Below are 20,434 nucleotides of genomic sequence, written 5' to 3' on the forward strand. Positions count from 1 at the left end.
GAATTTATTTAGTGGTTCCAACAATTGGTGGGATCTTTCTATATAAGATCATATCATCTGCAAACAGGGACATTTTAACTTTTTCCTTTAAGATTTGGAAGTCATTTTTTATTTTTTTTCCAATAGTGAGGAATGAACCTGAACCTAGGGCTACTCTACCACTGAGCTACACCCATATCTCTTTTTATTTATTTATTTATTTATTTTGAAACTGTCTGTGCTATGTTACCCCGGCTGGAACTTATGATCCTCCTGCCTCAGGCTCCCAAGTAGCTGGACTCACAAGCATTCACCACCATGCCTATCTTTGAATGCCTTTTACTTCTTTTTCTTGCCTAGTTGCTCTGGCTAAGATTTCCAGTACTACATTGGATAGAAGTTGTGACAGTAGGCATCCTTGTCTGGCTCCTTGTCTTGGAATGAGAGCTAATTTATCATGGTGAATGATCATTTTTATGTGCTGTGTATTTTTATAAGGATTTTTGCATGTATGTTCATCAGGGATATTGACCTATGATTTTCTTTTCTTATGATAGATCCCTGTCTCTTCTTTAGGTTTTTGGAAAAGTTGAAAAGATTGGTATTAGTTCTTCTTTAAATGTTTTGTGGAACCAGTGAAGCCATCTGGACCCAGGTTTTTCCTTATTGGATTTTTTTTTTTTAATTTCTGCTTCAATCTCCTTACTTGTTATTGACCTGTTCAGATTTTCTATTTCTTCATGATTCATTTTTGGTAGATTTTATGTCTAGGAACTTATCCATTTCTTGAAAGATCTCCAATTTGTTAGCATGAAATTGTTCATAAGTAGTCTCTTATAATCCTTGTATTTGTATATATATTTGTATATTTATTCATTTTTATATTACTTATTTCAGTTTTTTTTTTTTTAGTCTATCTAAAGGTTTGCCAATTTTGTTTATCTTTTAAAAATGCAACTCGGTTGGATCCGTCTTTTATGTTTTATTTTAGTCTCTCTTTTTTTTTTTTTCTTTCCAATACTGGGGTTTGAAACCATGGGCACTTACCCACTGAACTACATCCCCAGCTCTTTTGATTTTTTATTTTGAGACAGGGTCTCACCAAGTTAGTTAGTTTAGGACCTTGCTAAGTTGCTAAGGCTGACTTTGAACTTGCAATCCTCCTGCCTCAGTCCTCCTGAGTTGCTGGGATTATGGGTTTATGCCACTGAACCCTGTTTAATCTCTGTTTTTTAAATTTCTGCTCTAATCTTATATTTCTCTCCCTTCTGCTAACTTGGAGCTTAGTGTTCTTTTTCTAGTTCACTGAGGCATAATTTAAGTTTTTTTTTTTTATTCGCGATCTTACTTCTTTTTTTATGTAGATATTTATCACCATTAACTCACCTCTTAAAAGAGCTTTGGCTGCATAATCCCATAAGTTTTGGTATGTTGTGTTTTTATTTTTGTTTGTCTCAAGATATTTTTTAACTCCCTTTTTAATCTCTTTATTGATACACTGGTTGTTCCAGGAATGTTATTTAATTTCCATGTGTTTGTGAATTTTCTGAAATTTCTTCTGTTACTTCTTTCTGGTTTCATACCATTGTGGTTGGAAAAGATACTTGATATGATTTCAATCTTCCTAAACTTGTTTTATGGTTTGGTCTGTCCTGGAGAATGTTCAGTGTGCACTTGAAAAGAATCTGTATTCTACTTTTGTTGGATGGAATGTTCTGTATATGCCAGTTAGGTCCGTTTGATCTAAAGTCTAGTTTAAGTCTACTCTTTCCTTATTGATTTTCAGTCTGTATGATCTGTCCATTGCTGAAAGAACATCATTAAAGTCTCCTATATTATTGTGTAGTATAATCTATCACTTCAGATTTATTAATATTTCCTTTATATATGTCAGTGCTGCAATGCTAGGTACATGATAATTTATATTTTATAATTATGTTTGTAATGAATTGACCCTTTTGTCATTATATAATAAGCTTTCTTGTCTCATTTTACATTTTTTAACTTGAACTCTATTTTATCTGATACAAGTATAGTTAGCCATCCCTACTCTTTTCTGGTTTCCATTTCAATGGAATATCTTTATTCCATCACTTCACTCTTAGTTTATGTGCATCCCTTAGAGGTGAAATGAGTCTCTTGAAGTCAACATTATAGTTGAATATTGCTTTTTTCTCTAGTCATATACTCTATATCTTTTAACTGATAAATTAGGTTCCAGGTGATTATTGATAGATAAGAACTCATCTCTTCCATTTTGCTCATAATTTCCTGCCTGTTTTATAGATTCTTTGTTCCGTTCTTCCTCTATTTCTGTCTTCCTTTTTGATTAGGTGATTCTTCTCTTGTGATATGCTTTAATTTCTTGCTTATATCTTTGTATATCTACTATAAGTTTATGTTTTGTGGCTACCATGAGGCTTACAAAAAACAGCTCATACTTATAAAAAGCTATTTTAAACTGGTAGCAACTTAACTTCGATCATATATGAAAATTCTAGTTTTACTCTATTACTTCCCACATTTAAATTTTTTATATAACAATTTACATCTTTTCTATTGCATATCCTTTAACAAATAATCAAAGCTATTATATCTAATAGTTTTGTCTTTCAGTCTTCCTACTAAAAATATGTGATTTACACACCACCATTACAGAATTAAAATATTCTGAATTTGATGTGTGCTTACCCCAGTGAAATTTATATTCTCTTATGTTTTGTGTTACTAATTAGCATCCTTTTTTTCTCAGTTTAAAGAACTCCCTGTAATTTTGTTGTTGTTATTGTTTGGTTGGTTTTATTTTTTTAATTTTCAGTACTGGAGATTGACCTGGGGGACATTAACACTGAGCCACATCCCCAACCCTTTCTATTTTTTATTTTGAGACAGCACCTCACTAATTTGCTGAGGTTGACCTTGAACTTGTGATCCTTCTGCCTCAATCTTCCAAGTCACTGGGATTGTAGGCATGTGTCACTGCACTGGCTCCCTGTAGGATTTCTTATAAGACAAGTCTGATAGTGCTAAACTCCCTCAGCTTTTGTTTATCTGGGAAAGTCTTTATCACTTCTTCATTGCAGTAGGAAAAAATTTTGGGGGAATAGTATTCTTAGTTGGCAGGGTTTTCCTTCAGCACTTTGAATGTATCATCCAGTTCTCTCCTGGTCTGTCTTGTTTCTGCTGAGATATCAACAGCTAGCCTTATTGGAACTCCTTCAAGTGCTATTTGCTTCTTTTATGATGATACTTTTAGAATCCTTTCGCTGTCCTTGATTTTTAACAGTTTTATTATTACATGTATTGGGATTGTTTCAGTTGACTCTGATTGGAGAATTTTGACCTTTCTATACCTAGAAATTTATATTTTTATTTTTTATTTTATATTTTTATGTTTCCCTGAATTTAGATAATTTTTTAGCTATTATTTCTTCAAATAAACTTTTTATCCCTTTGTATTTGTCTTTGTCTTCATAAGCTTCTATGACTAAAACATTTGCTCTTTTGATGATGTCTCAAAATCCCATAAGCTTTCTTCATTCCTTTTCAGTCCTTTTTATTTTTATCCCATCTAAATGTATATTTTTCAAATAACCTGTCTTCAAGTTCATAGATTCTTTCTTCTGCTTGATCAGTGCTGCTATTCATGGCCTTTGTTGAATTTTTCATTACAAGCATACATTGTAGTTTTTAGTTCTAAAATTTTTGCTTAAGTATATATATAATTTCAGTATCTGTTAAATTTCTAATTTGGGTTATGTCGTTGATGGATTCCTGATTTCACTGAATTATTTCTCTCTTGTTTTCTCAGTTCACTGAAATTTCTTAAAACAATTATTTTTAATTCTTTCCAGACATTTAATATACCTTTATTTATTTAAGACCAGCTGCTGGGTGGTTATTGTTTTGTGTTCTTTTGGTGATAATGGTTCCTTGGTTTTTCACATTTCTTGTTGCTTTATATTGATCTCTGTACACTTGAAGAAGTAGGGGCTTAATCCAGCCTTTGCAGACTGACTCTTTCTAGGAAACTGTCACCACTCAGTCATCCAGGAGTTTGGGGCAGATCATTTGGCATGGTCCAAAGGTGAATTGACTGCTGGAGTCCTGAGGAAGGTTGGCCTGGTGCCAGAAAGAGTGGGCAGGCCTGTGTTGGGGTGCCCTGAGGCTGTGTTTGCAGCATATGATCAGGTGCTGGCTTAGATCTGGAGTCTGATTCTGTGGGAGATGGCCTAATATTGTAGCTCAGTGCCACTGAGAATCACCTGGCACTAGATTGAGCCCAGAAACACTGAGGCTGGTTGGGTACTGGGACGAGTTCAGAGATTGAGTCTGCAGAGAGCTGGCATGGAGCTCAGGGCAGAGTTAGAGGCTCAGACTGTGGGTGCCATCCTGGGACTTTTGGCATGGCCAGCACTGAGTTATATTGGGACTGGTCTTAGCAATGGGGTCAGAGACTTAGAATTTTATGTTAGGGAGCTGTTCAAATCTTGAACCTAAATACAAGTTCAATTTGTCTTCTAGAAGTTTGGTTTGAGAACAGATGGGATCAAGGCTGAAAGATGGAGAGAGAATACTTCATGGAGAGAGAATAATGGCTTCAACTAAGGTCGTATCACTAGAGATGGAGAAAAATGGGTGTGTTGAGGCAGGCCCCAAATGGCTATAGCTGGGCTCCCTCGCTGAGACTTCCAGCAGGCTATGTTATGTTTTTTAGTGTGTAGCAAGGACTCGGAACTGACTACGTTATGGTTAGTCAAGGTCAGAAATATGTTCAAGGTCATAAACATTACCTTGTGAGCAGGCCCCCCTACCCCCTCATGTAACTGGTTGGCAGTGTGCCTTCTTTGTTCGACCTACATATAAAAAGGGCCTGTGGAAAAGACTCAAAGTGAAATGGGCTAATGAGGGCTACTGAGTGTTAATGAGGGGTAATAGGGACAAAATGGGGGCAAAATCAGGACTAAAATGGAACTGGGTTGGAAATGAAGCTGAAGCCAGAGACTGGAGGCTGTGGCCACCACTGAATAAAGCACATCTCCTTTCCTAACTGCATCTTGCATCTTCTTCCACCTGTCAAGCCCTGAACCTTGTTTCCTGCATCTAAGTCTCCACATGATAGGGTGGATTCAAGAAATATTTGAAAAGTAAAAGTAATAGACTTTGGTGAGATTTTTGCAAGTGAAGAATGAAAAATAAGAGAGATAATGCTTAAATGTCTGACTTGGACAATAGAATTTAAGATTGGTAGAGGGAATCTATTTGTGAAGGAAAATGAAAATTCATTTGGGACATAAGTGGCCTTGAAATCTTGGAAAACGTAAGTGGAGATGTGTGCACATAGACACAGAGACATGCATACATACACACACACACACACACACACACACACACACACACGCAAACACATACACACACTTGATAGGAACATGAAGGCTGAAATACAGTTTTGAGAGCCATGGCTCATGAAGTGGTAAGTGTGACCAGGATTTCCCTGGGAGGGTATATAAAAAAAGATGAGAGGGTTCAAGGACCTGCCATGACATTCTGAGTCATATCATGATGAGCTAAGAAAAACTATTCAACAAGAGAAACAATTAGAGCCCTAAAAAAAATAATAAAAAAAAAAATCAGCAAAGTGTTATTTTAAAGATATCAAGAGAAAATATATTTTAAGCACAAAGATATGACTAAGGGGACGAGTGTTATTTGAAAGTAAATTAAGACAAGAACCGAAGTGTTTATTGGATTCATAGCAAAGCACTTAGCATTCATTTTGAAAAAGACATGAGGAAATGGAGGCAGCAAGTGGAGGCTGCTCTTGAAAAGTTTGGCTAAGAAGGAAGGGGAGCAGTGATGGTCCCTGGAGCGGAAGGTAAAGGAGGTTGTGGTGTTTGTTTGTTTCTTTTATTTGATGGTTTTATTTCTGTTCTTAGACAGCAGAGACTCAAGCATGTTTAAATGCTAATTGGCCAGAGCAGGAAGGACTGGGGATAATGGTACAGTCAGCTTCTGGAGGAGGAGGAGAGGAAGCCAGGGTAATGCAGAGTACCGAGGACAAGGAGGTGAGTTTGGCAGGAGGGCAGACACCTGTTCCTTGTAACATGGGAAGGAGGAAAGCACAGGTGCACTGGCAGTGGAGATCTGTAGTGGGATAGAAGAGTTGGGCCATTTCCCTTTTGTTCTTTCTCTTTTCCCCACCAAGTCGTAGGCAGAGGCATATGCTAAGAATGAGGCAACTAAAGTAGTGGGGCAGGTAATCTGAGGAGAGTAGAGAAAGTTTTAAATAGCTGCTGTGGAGAATGAAAGTTGGAGAGAAATAATCCTACCTGGGTTGCCTATCCAAATTGAGAACTGGTTGAGATTAGAGATCATGAACAGCTGTGCTGTTTTCCTGACTTGAGTGAATGATTCGGAAGCCTTGTTGAGATCCAGGATTTCAATTTGTAATATTGGTATGATACTACAAATCAGAAGAATGGTAGAGAAAAGAGTTAAATCTGGTGGCAGAAATGCAGTTGATGTGGTAGACCAGAGTGTAGGCCAGAGCAGCAGGACTGTGAAGATAGATCAGCTCTTCTTATGTTCCTGAACCCCTTCTGCCTCCTCCAGATCCTCGCATTTCGGATAAGAGGCAATTAGAAGTAGAGATGGGGCGGTCACAGTAAGTCCCAGGTATAACCATGAGAATGGTTGACTAATGTGGAGCAGAGGTAAAAATCAGCAGAGTTGAAGAGGTCAAGGTCTGAGGCTAGAGGAGAAGTTATTATTTGGGTCAAAGTGATTTTGTTTGTTTCATTTTGAGATGTGATGTGATCTTGATGCACAATTTTATTCATACTTTAGAAAAACATACTTCCTATAACTCAAGATGTCATTTGGGGCTGCTATACCCCTTATCATGTTGGAAGCATCTTAAGTACCAAAAGCTTTCCATGCCCTAGGCAAAGTCTAATTTGGAGGGGAATCTAAATATTGTCAGACATCCCTTGTTTTTGAAAACCAGATTCAGGTTATAATTTTTCTTGCTCTTGTAAGCATGTTGTCCCTATCTCTTATAGACCTGGCTTAGACTTGAAGCTCAACCCTTTTTACTTACCCTCTTAATTCCTCTCACTATGAAAACAATAAACCAACTTAAACAACCTGAGCAAAACAAAAAGTCCCATGCCATTTCTGAGCTGTCTTCATTTTCCCAGAGGATCACTTAGGTGTCATTTTTCTTCTCTGCCTTTTCTCCTTAAAAAGGAGGGAAGTTTCTTCTCCAGTCTGAATGTTTTACTTTTCTCCAGGCTGTGCCTTCAAAGTCAGCTCTAGATCTTTTTTGCATATCAAGATTTTGTCTAATCAGTAAATTCACTCAAGAGTGTGAAGTGGTTTAGTTAACAGCTGTAGGGATAATGAGAAAAGGTCAGATTTGGGGGATATTTTGAAAGTAGATTCAATAGGTTTTGTGCATATCTTGGATAAGGGCTATGAGAGAAAGGAAGGAGTCAAAGATACTCCCAGGTTTCCAGTCCAAGAGTTGGCATTAATTAAGGAGAGGAGGCTATAGAAAATCGGGTTTGGGATGGGATGGTCAGAAGGTCAGTTTTATCCATGTGAACTTTGAGGTACCATTTTTATATACAAGTGGAGATGTCAAGTAGGTTGTCAAATGACTTGAAGTTTGGGTTAGGGCTATGTATATATAATCTTCTCCCAAGAAATTTATTTCTAAATATTTTCTCAAATTATAACTAACAGTGGGACGCAGATAAACACATAGATACTTAATCTCTCACCAATGGGAGAAACCCCAAATTAAATGCAGGTACTTTATCCAGAGTTGATATCAAGAGGACATTGTTCTTAGAGCTGGGAGAAAACCTATGGATTGTTCCAGATATAAGGCAGCAGATTCAACTCCTGAATCTTAATTTTACTTCTTTCTGAAGTCTACTAACATAACAAGCAAGGGACTTAAAAAATAAAGTGAAAAAACGAAAACATAGGCCAACATGGAGAAAAAGAATTGGAGGATTGTAGAGGAGACAAAGTAACAACATTGTGTAAATTGAAATTCAAATGAAAGAGTGGCAACTGTCTAGCTGACCTGAGGAATCAAAGTACAAAGCTTGGGATACATTAAACTTACTATGTAGAAGCCCCCTGGTACATAGGAACTGGCAGCATTTGGTGCCTGTAGAAGTGGTTGAGGGCGAAGGCTAACATAAGGAAAACTGAGTGAAAGCCAGAGCCCCTTCCCCAACTACACAGCTAAGTCACTGCCCCCCCCCAACCAACCCCATCTGGAAAGGGTAAAACAGGGTGTTTGGACTAAAGGACAGCAGTGACTAAGAGTATAGGTACAGTACAGAAGATGGTAGAGTTTAAGAGGTTACATATCTGTAAACGAAAGGGGGCCTCTACTTCCAGGAAGACACAGCTCCAGCCAGGGTACATGAATTGGGTGGCAAGTGAGGGCTGTATTTCAGCTGCCTTCAACCTGGTGTCTTCAAGAAGAAATAAACTGTGAGTAGCTCTGAGACCACCCAGGTCACCCTGTAATAATGTACGAAGTCAACTAGCCACATGTGTGTGCTCGGAACTTCCAGTGACCCAACAAAGTAATTGACATTTGAAGGATGACTTAACTGTGGAAGATAGAGACCAAAACAAATATAAAAAACACATGCATCTTTGGAAGAATTAGTGTGGCAGAGAGAAGAAAAAATTCAAACTGTTAATTGAATTAGTATGATTAATACCTTTAGTCTGGTAGGAAAGTTATTTCCTTCATGAAACTAGAACAGAATTCTATAAGAAAAAGAACATTCAGGAAACTCAAACTCAAAAGAAGAGTTGGAAAACAAAGTTTTGTTTTTTTTTTTTTTTTTTTGACAGCTCACAAAAATAGAACAAAAATATAGATAAGTGGGAAAGGGAAGATAAGGAAATTAGAAAACCAATACAAAAGATCTTACCTCAGAATATCAGTTTCAGAAAGAGGTAATAGAAAATGGAGGGAAGAAAATGGAATGAAATAATTCATGAAAGTTTCTTGGTATAGAATTGTATAAATTGTCCTCTTGGAAAGTCCCATCAAATGCCTTGCATACAATGGATAAAAATAGACCTGTGATGGGTTACAACACCATGACATTTTAGAAGATAATTACAAAGAAAAAGAAACGGTTCTATAATTTTCCAAAAGAGATAGAGCTGGAAAGAGGGACAGCACAACCCCACACCAAGAGTAAGAATTACTTTGGGCTTCTCAATAAAACTGGAAGCAATAAGACTGTCAGTTTACCTCCCTTGCACATTTTTAAGGACACTACTACAGGATATGATTATACCAGTATCTGTTCAGAGAGAATGCTGGTGAGCCCAACTCGCTTTCTAATCCATTCTTGGTCTTGTCTCTGTTGGGTCAAGTTCCTGACTGCTGGATCTCCTGAATCATTTTACCCCATGGAAATATTCTTTGACCCCCTACTACTAGAACCAGAGGAAAGCCATGATGAAACCCAAAGCAGAGAATTCTGTGCCATGTACTGTATTTCTATGGCACATTTAGTACCCAGTCCATACTACAGCTACCCAGAGGTTGAATGCTGTAAATCCTGTCTCTTTGTACTCACATTTTTCCAGAAGGGACTCTGGAATCTATCAAAGAAGCAGAAGCTGACAGTGTCTTAAGGGTTCTGTTTTGGTGACCTTTCCCTGGGATTTTTATCATTCCATGCACAGAGAAGAAGTGTCCTGACTTCTTCATGAGAAGGTCAATCAAGCCAGCTAATACAGCACATTTTGTCACTTGTCACTTGTTACTGGTGTCAGAATGAGCATACAGTGCCTGAAGTTCTTTTCTACTTGAGTAATAATGGCTAACAACTGGAGAGCATTGACTGTGAGCCCGACCTTATTCTGAGACCTTTACAAATGCAACTTTACCTCCTTGTTGGAGATACTACAGATAATAGTAAACGTGATTATCAGTGAGACTTCTCTGTGCCTTTATCATAAATGGCACCTTTTGCTAGCTCTGTCAACTTTGAGAGACATTGAGAGCTGGATACAGATCTTTCCCAGGTCAATCAGGGAAAGAAATGAACATTGATAATTTCAAATACTACCCGTTGATTTCACTTCTCTATTGTCTTCTTTATATTTCTTTGCTTACATTGTATTTTCTAACTCCAATATTTTGCAACCCCTCTTAATACCTCACTGTGGGCATTAAATTTCAACGTGAGTCTTGGTGGGGACATTTAAACAATAGAACATGGCATGCTCTTCTGTCATCGGTAGCACGACAGACATCACTAAAAGACAAGCCTGTGAAGACCAAGGCTTATTATTTCACTGACCAAGCAGAATCAAAGGTTTTGCCCCAACCAGCAAATGTGAAATGTATCTTGAGGCCCCTGGTTCTGGTGCGATGTCATATGAAGTGAATTACCAGGGCTCAGAGTCTGGATGTGAAAGAAACCGCGGTGGAGTCTGTTGGAACAGCAGCAGAACCCCAGCCAACCCGAATAGTTGAGAAGTCCTTCTGCAAGCAGTCCAAATGCATCTCTTGTTTCTGAGTTGTGCCTTTATGCTACAACCACACAATGCCATGTAAACAGGAAAATGGCAAAAACTTTCTCAGTTCAAGTTAGCTCTGGGAACTCAAGATCTTTCCAGAAAACCTATTAAATTGGGTGTGTGCACAGGTATTTCAGAACTCATCCGGCTCTAATTAAAACTCATATTTCTAGTCTCTGTTCACCCAAACAATGCGGAGTCAAACCACAAGAAAATCTGTTATCACTCAAATTGGTACATATTTTTCATACAACTGAAATGTTATATAAAACCATGAACTGTTAAATATAAAAGTAAAAATCAAATGCAGACATCAGTTCCATGCTACCTAAGTCTCACCTTCCAGAAGATGTGAGCTGCGAGTCACAGCTGCACATGGAGGGCACCAGCCTTGAGATCAAAGCCTGTTATGCTGGAGGAAGTATTCATGTCAGCCCTGTCCACAGACTGCTCATTGTGCCCTTGCATGTCCTCATTCACTCCAGCATTGTAAAAAGTTATTTGTTTCAATGATGTTTTAAAGTGCTCTGTGCAATTAAGTTTTAAAGCAAGGGGGCTAGTTTTCCTTCGGTGTATATATGAAACTCACAAAAAATTTAAAAGTCCTTGACTGTTCTGGGAGAAGTGGGAGGATTAAAAAGAGGAAAATTTTTGAAAGGAACAAACACTTCAAAAAGTTAAACCTGAGGTGTTTTTCCCCCCTATAATATTAAAAATTTCTTTATAGTCGGAAAAAGTCAATAGATCAAAAAACATATAACCAAAAAATATTGTATATCATTTCCATATTCACTTGTATCCAATTTGCATCTCACTTTTTAAGGAAACCACTGCTTTTAAGAATAATTGTCACAAAAGACTGCAAACCACCTTCACCTGGCTCCGTGTGTTCCTGATTTGAAAACATGTGCTGTTCTTCATCTCTTAGCTGCCCACCAAATTCAGGATTTTGTACAAAGTTTCTGTTATGTGAATGTTTCTGTTAGTTTTAAAGCATTCCATGGAGTGCCCTAGTTTTCTTGGGAAGCTCTTAGAAAAATAAAAGCATATTCTGGAGTCTGATTCCAAACCAAGACACATATATAGTGCATATTGTTGTGATGGTGGTTTGGGATAGTAGCGTATCCTTATTCAATTTATAAGACAGCATTAGATGCACACCCTCTGGGTGCAGAGCAAAGAAAGAATAATCATTGACAAGGAAAATAAAATTCAGGAAAAACAATGAATTCAGATTCAGCAGAAAAACCAAAAGAGGATCCTGGGAGTGCTTCTCAAATATCAAGTTGTTCATACCCTGGGCACACAGAAAATTCTAAACTTCTAACTCTATACCCTTAATTGAGAATGTCCCTGGCTAAGTAAAATGGGCAGAATATTCACCAGTAAAGAATAAATCACAGTGTCTGGCACATAGTAAACTTGGTAGCTAATAAAATCATTTCATGTTATCCAAACATTAAGTAACCTGTGGGCTTGATGCCATGGAGACACTAAGCAAAACTGAAGGAAGTGACTCTCCCTGCCCACCATGTGCACCATGCTAAGCCACATGCTTCCTCCTTGTGTCTGCTTCTTTTCTACTATGTTTACAGTCCCCCATAGTTTAGGCCTTTAAAACAGTGAACTGCTAGGCTCCATTGGTCTAGATGTTAGGCTAAAAATTCACTAACCACCTTATGTAATACAGAATGAAGCCTCACAGTAAATATAAGAAATTTAGGCAAATAAATTACCCCAAAGAGCAGTAGTCCTTCTGGTACATTCAGTATTAGAATTTGTCAGGTAAAAGGAAAATTCACTTATGAGTCTTAAAAAGGGCACCTGCATTGATTAAGCATTTTCTTCTAAAAAGAAGAACATGAATGCTCAGAGATGCTCTCTTGAACACCCTTACCTGTCTGACTGACTCCTGGAACAGCCAACCTGCTGCAGGCTGTCCAGGCTCACAGTTTATTGACTGATGCAATGTGAAATTATGACTGGCATCAAGCATCTGGGAATGAAGACAACTATTCTTGGAAAGCCCAAAGGGGATCAGAGAGCAACAACCTGGTCTGAGGGAGTATAGGCAAAATGGATATTTGGTTTTGAAAGGCATCAGATCAAGGGGTTCCTATCTAAGGAAGCACTGCAGGGCAGCCACAGCTGATGCCCAGAGAAGCCTGGGTCACTGGAACCCAAGGGGGGCTGGTGCTGGAACAAGTGTCGACAGGAGCTAGACTGCCCTCAGAGCCAAAATTCCTCCTTCCTCATTCCTCCCAACCTAACCAGGGCTGGCCTCCAGAAAATCAGTGCCAGATCCAGACTTTGGAACTGATGAAATAATCACCATGAGAACAAATACCATGTATGGATTTCTTGCTTTTTATTGGACACTGGGACTTCTCTGTTCAAATGCATAGCCTGTATGAAGCCATGGTCCAGTCCTGGACCATGAAGTCAGAGAAACAAAAGCCTGGCAACCAAGTAGTAACTAAAAATAATTTTAATCCCAATTTTGCTCTCTCTTGAAAAGAGAGCAGAAGATTATATACTGTTGAACTTCTTCAAGATCTTTCTTTTATATCATCATTTTATCTCTCTTACTTCAAAATAAGCTCCCTATTCTGAATTTCAAATTCTGTCTTCAAAACAGGATGGAAATTGTTCCCTTTTTCCCCTTTACTCGCCTCCTTCCCTTTATGTTGTTCTTTTCTCTTCCACAAGGACTCCTCTACCCTAGCCTAGCCTGGGCTTCTCCATGCTTCCCTCTCACAACACTGCAAGCTTGGTCAGCATACCACTCAGGGAACAATCAGACAAAATAGAAAGGGAACAATCAAATGATGTAGACAGGAAAAGCACATGATTACAGGTGTTCAATTTAAACCTACAAACATGTTTAGATTACTTCATTTATCTTCACAATGACCCTCACAGAGAGATAATTCCACTAGGCATATGAAAAGATATGGTTAAGAGGAATAGTTGGGATATAACTCCAAGATGCCATGACCTCAAAGCCCACACTACTACTGTTTTACCTGGACTCTAAAAAGGAGATGAATTATCTTGTTCTCATCTAAGATAGATAGGGTTTCCCACGAGGACTCTGTTTTACCCTTCCTAGATTTAAAAAGCAATGACAAAACTATCCTAGGGGAGAACAGGGACCAGAGCAGAAGCTAGATGAACTGGCCCTATAAAATAGACTTCTATAACTGCTATAACTGCTATAGCTGGCAATCTGTTTTCCTCCAATTAACTGAGCAACAAATAGAGTACAGTTGGAGAAAAGATTATTATAGTTTAGATATAAGGTGTCCCCTGAAAGCTGATGATTAGATTCTGAGAACCATAACTTAATCCATGGGTTAATCCACTTCATGAATTAATAATTTGAAAGGGTGATAACCATAGACTGGTCAGTGTGGGGAGCCATCTGTGACTAGCAAAACCAGGCTTGGTGAGCTGTCAGACACGGAAGTCTGGTTTTCAGGAACTAGCAATCATTGAGAGATTGTTCCAGATGGCCTGAGGCATGTGGTATCCTGTACAGAGTTGCTCACCACTGGAGTTTGCATGTCCTGGATGTGTCACGTGACCTGCTGGAGCAAAATGACTTCCTTAACTCTACCCATCCTGTTCCTCACAGAAGAAGCTCCTCCTGGTCCCCCTTTTACCTGTACAACTATAAATAAAGGACAGGTGGGTTCTTACATTATTAACATTATTAGAACCAGATTAGTATGACTCATTAGGTCATGTCCCTGCTTCAAAGGGTAATTGTCTCCTGTGGTTCTTCTATTAAATAAGTTTCTTAGTGATTAATTTACAGCCAGCCCATCCCTCTGACAGAAACCTTTTTCCTCACCCATGCTGGATGTAGAAGAAACTTGATAGGTGGATTATGACTGGGAAAAGCAGGTCACTGGGGCATGCCTTTGGAGTTTATATTGTCTTTGGTGCCTTGCTTTCTCTCTCTCTCTGCTTCCTGGCTGTCATGATCTGAACAGCTTTCACATGTCACACCCTTCCACCATGATGTTCTACCTTACCTCCAGCTTGGAGCAATGAAGTGGGTCAACCAAGGACAGAACCTCTGAAACTATAAACTTTTCCTTTTCACAATTGTTCTTGTCAGGTATACAAACACACAGATTATTTCCACATCCCATTTGCCTGTGAAAATCCGTATAACATGAAACCCTCTAATCCAGGGCCAAGAAAAATCCACAGGTAACTGAGGTTCATTGTGATAACTCAGCTATAACAATACAATTAATATAGGAATAAATATTGTCATTTAAAATGATTTAGAATATTGGGAGAGTCTTACTATTATATTTTATAATACAAAGGAATCAGTGAGGGAACTCAAGCCTTTATGAATATCTACTTGGGAAGAGATGGGAGAAAATAAGTCATATAAAGGAAAATTATTAGTAAGTTTTTAAAATCCTCAAGAGTTTATATAATTTACCAAGAAATTGGTTGGAGTATTTTGGGCTTTTTGTTTGTTTGTTGTGTTGGGAATTGAACCCAGGGCCTTGTGCATGCAAAAACATACTTTACCACTAAACTATAATCCTTGCCCTGGAACATTTTGTTCTGATATAAGAAATACTTTAAAGATTGGAAAGCAGAAATTTAAAAATAACCACTTCTGGGAACAGAGATGTGTTATTATTTGGCTTCTCTGACATCAAGGCTGGAACTGCTCATTTTTAATGATTAATAATGATGAGGAAGAGTGAAATCTCCAGGTTTATAGCTAACACTCAGTACTCAAGGATAATGAGGATTACAGTGGTGGAGGTGGGCATAAATAAGCAGTAAAAGATGTGTAAGGATGAATAAAGCAGAGGATGAACTATACCTAAAGTTAACATAATTATATGTTTTTAAAACTTTATAGCAAAGTGAGGTATAAACCAATAAATTGATGAAAATATTAAACTTTAGTTCATGAGTTGAAGCTGCAAGCTAGGAAAAAGATTTAAGTGTAAGTTTCTATACAAAGATATCTAAGTCATGTGAAAGGGTGACCAAGGAGAGCTGCCCATTCTGTTCTTCCTTCCCATTATCATTGCCTCTTCCTGAAGAGAAAGAGAGGTGGAGAATGAGAATGTTTAAGTGTGTTTATGTGTGTATGTGTGTGTGCATGTTTGTGCATGTGTGTGTATGTATGTGTGTGTGTGTGTGTGTGTGTGTGTATTTATGTTTGCATAATAACCTTATTCTGACCTACATTCCCATGCACACACCCTGGACTTGGTCAATACTTGATCTATGAAATATTAAACTTGTAATATTCTATTCTTAGACTAGAAAGTCCTAATTTTACCTTCTTCTCATGCTAAAGTAAAATTGTTTTCCTGCTTCATTGAGGTCTCTCTTCCTAATTCTCTTAGATTATCAGTAGTCTAATGCTTTTACTTTCTTTCCAGCCCAGCACAGACCATATGGTTCTTCAAATGAATTACAATCCTATAAATCTATTTCCTCTATCCTATACCAAGGTCGTTGAATGATGTGGAGAAAATAATGCAAATGAGAATGAGCTTCCCCAAACTGCCCATTTCTGTGCTTTAGAATAAAATATAATTGACTTTAAGAATCCATAGGAAATTGGTTCAAGGACCCCCAGCAAATATTGAAATTCACAGAAGCTCAAGCACTATATGCAAATGGCGTAGTATTTTCTTATAATGTACACATATCCTTCAATACACCTTAAATTATATCTAGATTATTTATATTACCAAATATAATATAAATATTATATAAGTAGTTGGTATTATATTACTTAGGGAATACTGACAAGAAAAAAAAGTCTGTACATGTTTAGTACACTTCTTTTTTTTTCAAATAGTTTTTGATCCACTGTTGGTTTACTCTGTGGATATAGAACCCATGGACACACAGGGCAGTTTATTTCTGTTGAATCTCAGGGGACTGTTAAAATTTTGTTTCTCTGCATTTTTACCTATTATAGGGGACTTTTCACAATTTAGAAAATTACTTTGGATTTGCTATGAATGATAAATTAGAGACAATTAATTAAGTGCCTAAGACAGGATGCAAGGACAGTGGGAAGTTGCTATAGACTTTATAGGGGGGTGACAATGGCAATTGATATAAATGACTTTCAAAAATACGTAGGCAGTTGGATCACAAGGATATGGTAATTACTGAGAAGAAGTAGGAGAGATGAGGGTAGAAGTGAATATGAGAGAGGATTTCTGGCTTGAACAACTAAGTGGTGATATCTGTTGATATTGATATGGAAAAATAATGAGAGGGACCCATGTTTAGATAGAAAAATTAAATTTCTTTCAGAGTATATCAAGTTTGAGATGACTGTGAGACTTCCAAGTAGAGATGTCTAAGGAGCATTAGTTATGAAGTATGTCATTTGAAAGAGAGTTCTGAGGCAAAGAGATAAATTTAGAAGATTGTTTCATATGAATGATATTTGAATTTATGTAGTAAAAGAAATCATCCAGAGAAGGAGAGAACAAAATGAAAATTGGAGAGGAATTGTTCTGAGTAACTTTAACAAATTATGTATGAGAGGAAGAGAAAGAGACACTGATGAAGATTGAGAAGAGAAAAGTGGATAGGAAGAAAACCAGGAGAGTAGGGTGTAGGATGCTAGAGACTGGACTGGGGATCTAGGTGAGTGGTAAAACACATGCTCAACATGTGTGAAATCCTGGGTTTCAGTGCAGCACCATGAAAAAAAGTTTAAAAGACAATGACAAAGTATATTTCAAAAAGGAGAAAGTAGTCAATGATATCAAATGCTGTTAAGGGATCAAATAAGATAAAAACTCAGAAGTATTCATTCCTTTCATTTATTTATTTATTTATTTACTTATTTATTTATTTATTTGGGGGTGGGTACCAGGGATTAAACTCCAGGGGCACTCAGCCACTGAGCCACATCCCCAGCACTATTTTGTATTTTATTTAGAGACAGGGTCTCACTGAGTTGCTTAGTGGCTTGCTTTTGCTGAGACTGACTTTGAACTCAGGATCCTCCTGCCTCAGCCTCCTGAGACGCTGGGATTACAGGTGTGTATCCCATATCAGCCTCCATTCCTTTTAACAGCATGGAAATTACTGATGATCTCTCAGAGCACCTTTTCAGTGGAAAACTAAGGGCTAAAGCCAGTCCTAGTGAGTTGAATAGAATTTAAGACTGGAGATAGTAAGTCCAGACAATTCTTAAAAGAAGTGTGACTATGAAATGGGGATAAAAATAGTATCATTTTTGTTTTGTTTTTAATGTGAAAATGTACATTTAAATGATATAGAAAAGAGTCATTAGGGAGGGAGAGGTTAAAGGTAAAGTAAGAAGAAAGGGAGTGCTTGGTACTAAAATGTGCCAAGGAGAGAGAGACTGGATGGAAAACAGAGGTGGAATGGCAGCCTTTGTATAGGAGAGAGACATCTGTTATAGCTGCAAGGAAGGAGGAAAAAACATGTGCTAAGATGTTTGGTTGAGTTTTAGTTAGAGTAGTTCCTGTCCAGTTGTTTGCATCAAGTTTGAGATGGTGCCCTTAGAGGTCATCTGCTGAGAATAGGGGTTGCATGGAAGCATTAGAGACTGGAGGAAACAAAGGAGATTTAAAATAGACATTGAAAAGAGTGAGAACGTTACCTGATTAGAGAGAGACATATTTAGATTGCTGGGTAATGATAAATGCAGTTGCTGTTGAATATCTAGTAGATTCATTTGCCTATTGTTTGCATATTGCCTTCAGAAAGTCTCAGTTATTGGTGAAGACATGAAGAAGTCAGAGTTGGATTCCTGTACCATTATGGTTTTCCTGCATGGATGTCATAAATAGGTTTAAGGAACTCGTAAGGGAATTACTGAGGAGATGGACTATGGAATCTGAGCTGGTTATGGAGGAAACAAAGAAGAAGACTATTAAAGTAAAAGTACCAGTGGACCAAAGTACATGGTCATGATGAGAATAAACAAGAATGTTAAATAGTCAGATCATAAGGGAAGACATGTGGTCAGAGAGCTTGGAAGTGGACTGTTGGGTGTGATGAAAAATAAGGACCAGGGGGTGACCCTGGAGTTAGACCAGTGGTGAGTATCAGTGACAATTAGAGGTCAAGGAACCGAGAAGCCAGACATCCTTCAGTGCCCCAATTTGATCAAGATTTGTTCGTGTAAAACCTTCTAAATGTTTTCCATTTTTTCCTTTCTTATTTAACCCATTTTGTCTCATCATTCCAGATGTGAAACACCTATAAAAACTTAAATTAAGCAATAAATTGATGACTTACAGTAACTTTTAAATAATATTTAAATATTTATTATGTTTGAAAAATTAAAAACTTAGAACTTAATGGATTCATTCATTAATCCACCTGGAGTTGATATTTATTTGTTTTTTTTTTTTTTTTTGGTGCTGGGGATCGAACCCAGGGCCTTATGCTTACACTCTACCAACTGAGCTATCTCCCCAGCCCCTGGAGTTGATATTTATGTATAAAGTGAGATTACTATTTTTATTTTCATCAGAATAAGCAATAAGCAATATTTCTTGGGTTATTTATTGAATAGTTACTAAGTTCTTAAATAGTTTTTTAGTAACTTCTTTCCTCATTATCCTTATCCTTTATTAAGTCCTTATCACATTTAGCAAGGTAATACATTACCTTTCAGTATCTTCTCTCAGTAGTCCATATTCCATAAGTTTCTATAAAAGTTATTTTTCTAGAACATAAATATGATCCTGTAACTCTCCTTATTAAAGTACTTAAATCACTTCCTTTTATTACTAGAGAATAAAAGTCAAACTCCTACATATGGCATATGTACGTCACAATATTTCTCTTTATTATATTTCTTTACTTTTCATGTCATATGCATTTTCTGGCATCATCCATATCTGTACCCAACTGCTACTATAGAGAAAATATATTATTGAAATTAATCTTTTTTAGCCTTTATCAGAACTAATAATAAGAACCAGAGTTGCTAGATTTTAAAAGTTGTAATTTGGCATTTACTTGGTATCTACTATATACTCTAGGTACTATATGATCTTAAAAGTTTAAGCATTTATAATCTAAAGGACAGAAAGCATTAACTCAAATATTTGTTAGAAAGGGTATAACCAATGAGCATTAGAGTAAACTCCTGCGAGAGTTCTGAGAAAGAAGAAATGACATTTTTGTTTGATGGAAATCTGTGATGGCTTTGTGGAAATGTTGACTCATCCATCTTCAAAGATGGATAAAATGAACAAAGAGATGAGTTGGGTGGGCACTTTACGTAGAGGGATGGTATCAATAAAGGCAAAACAAATGGGGAAGTATGACCTTGCAGTACCTGACAGAACAGGAGAAAGATGAATAGCTGGAAAAGCAAACTGAGGCTTAAAGATATAAATCCTCTAAGGATATGTTAATAAATTAGGCTCTAGATTTTTGGCATTGGGAGTCCTTATTAAGGGATTGATATAATCGGAAAATACCATGATTAGATGGACTGGAATTCAGAGAGATTACATCTAAGAGGATGCACTAAGAGTCTAGGGGTGGTGTGCTATTGGTTGTTTTGGGAGGTGAAAAAGTCAGAAAGTATGCAAAAGAAATTTCAGAAGCAGAACCCATTCTAGAAATGCCCAAAGTAACCATCTAGCTCAGCTCCAAAAAACGTAAAAGGTGAGAATTACATGATGAATTCCTTCATCTGATTAAGCATCATGTTATATTTGCATTTGCCTAAATGGAATTTCTTATGCTCTTTTTGGTGGCTTTTAAAAATACTTACTGTTTAAAATTATTTTTATAAAGTAATTTTATGTCTTTAGATTAATGGTTTTATTCTTGTTTCCCTTCTTTTCCTCCTCTATTACATACGACA

The 20,434-nt window shown here is 37.3% G+C and overlaps 1 protein-coding gene across 2 annotated transcripts in view; it reads left to right on the forward strand.

Moving 5' to 3' along the window:
- Odad2 (outer dynein arm docking complex subunit 2) overlaps nt 1–20,434 on the forward strand; it is a 189,894-nt gene that overhangs the window by 169,016 nt on the left and 444 nt on the right. The gene's annotated exons all lie outside the window — the stretch shown is intronic.

The sequence above is a fragment of the Sciurus carolinensis genome, chromosome 12, assembly GCF_902686445.1.
Source record: "Sciurus carolinensis chromosome 12, mSciCar1.2, whole genome shotgun sequence".
Classification (NCBI taxonomy): Eukaryota; Metazoa; Chordata; class Mammalia; order Rodentia; family Sciuridae; genus Sciurus; species Sciurus carolinensis.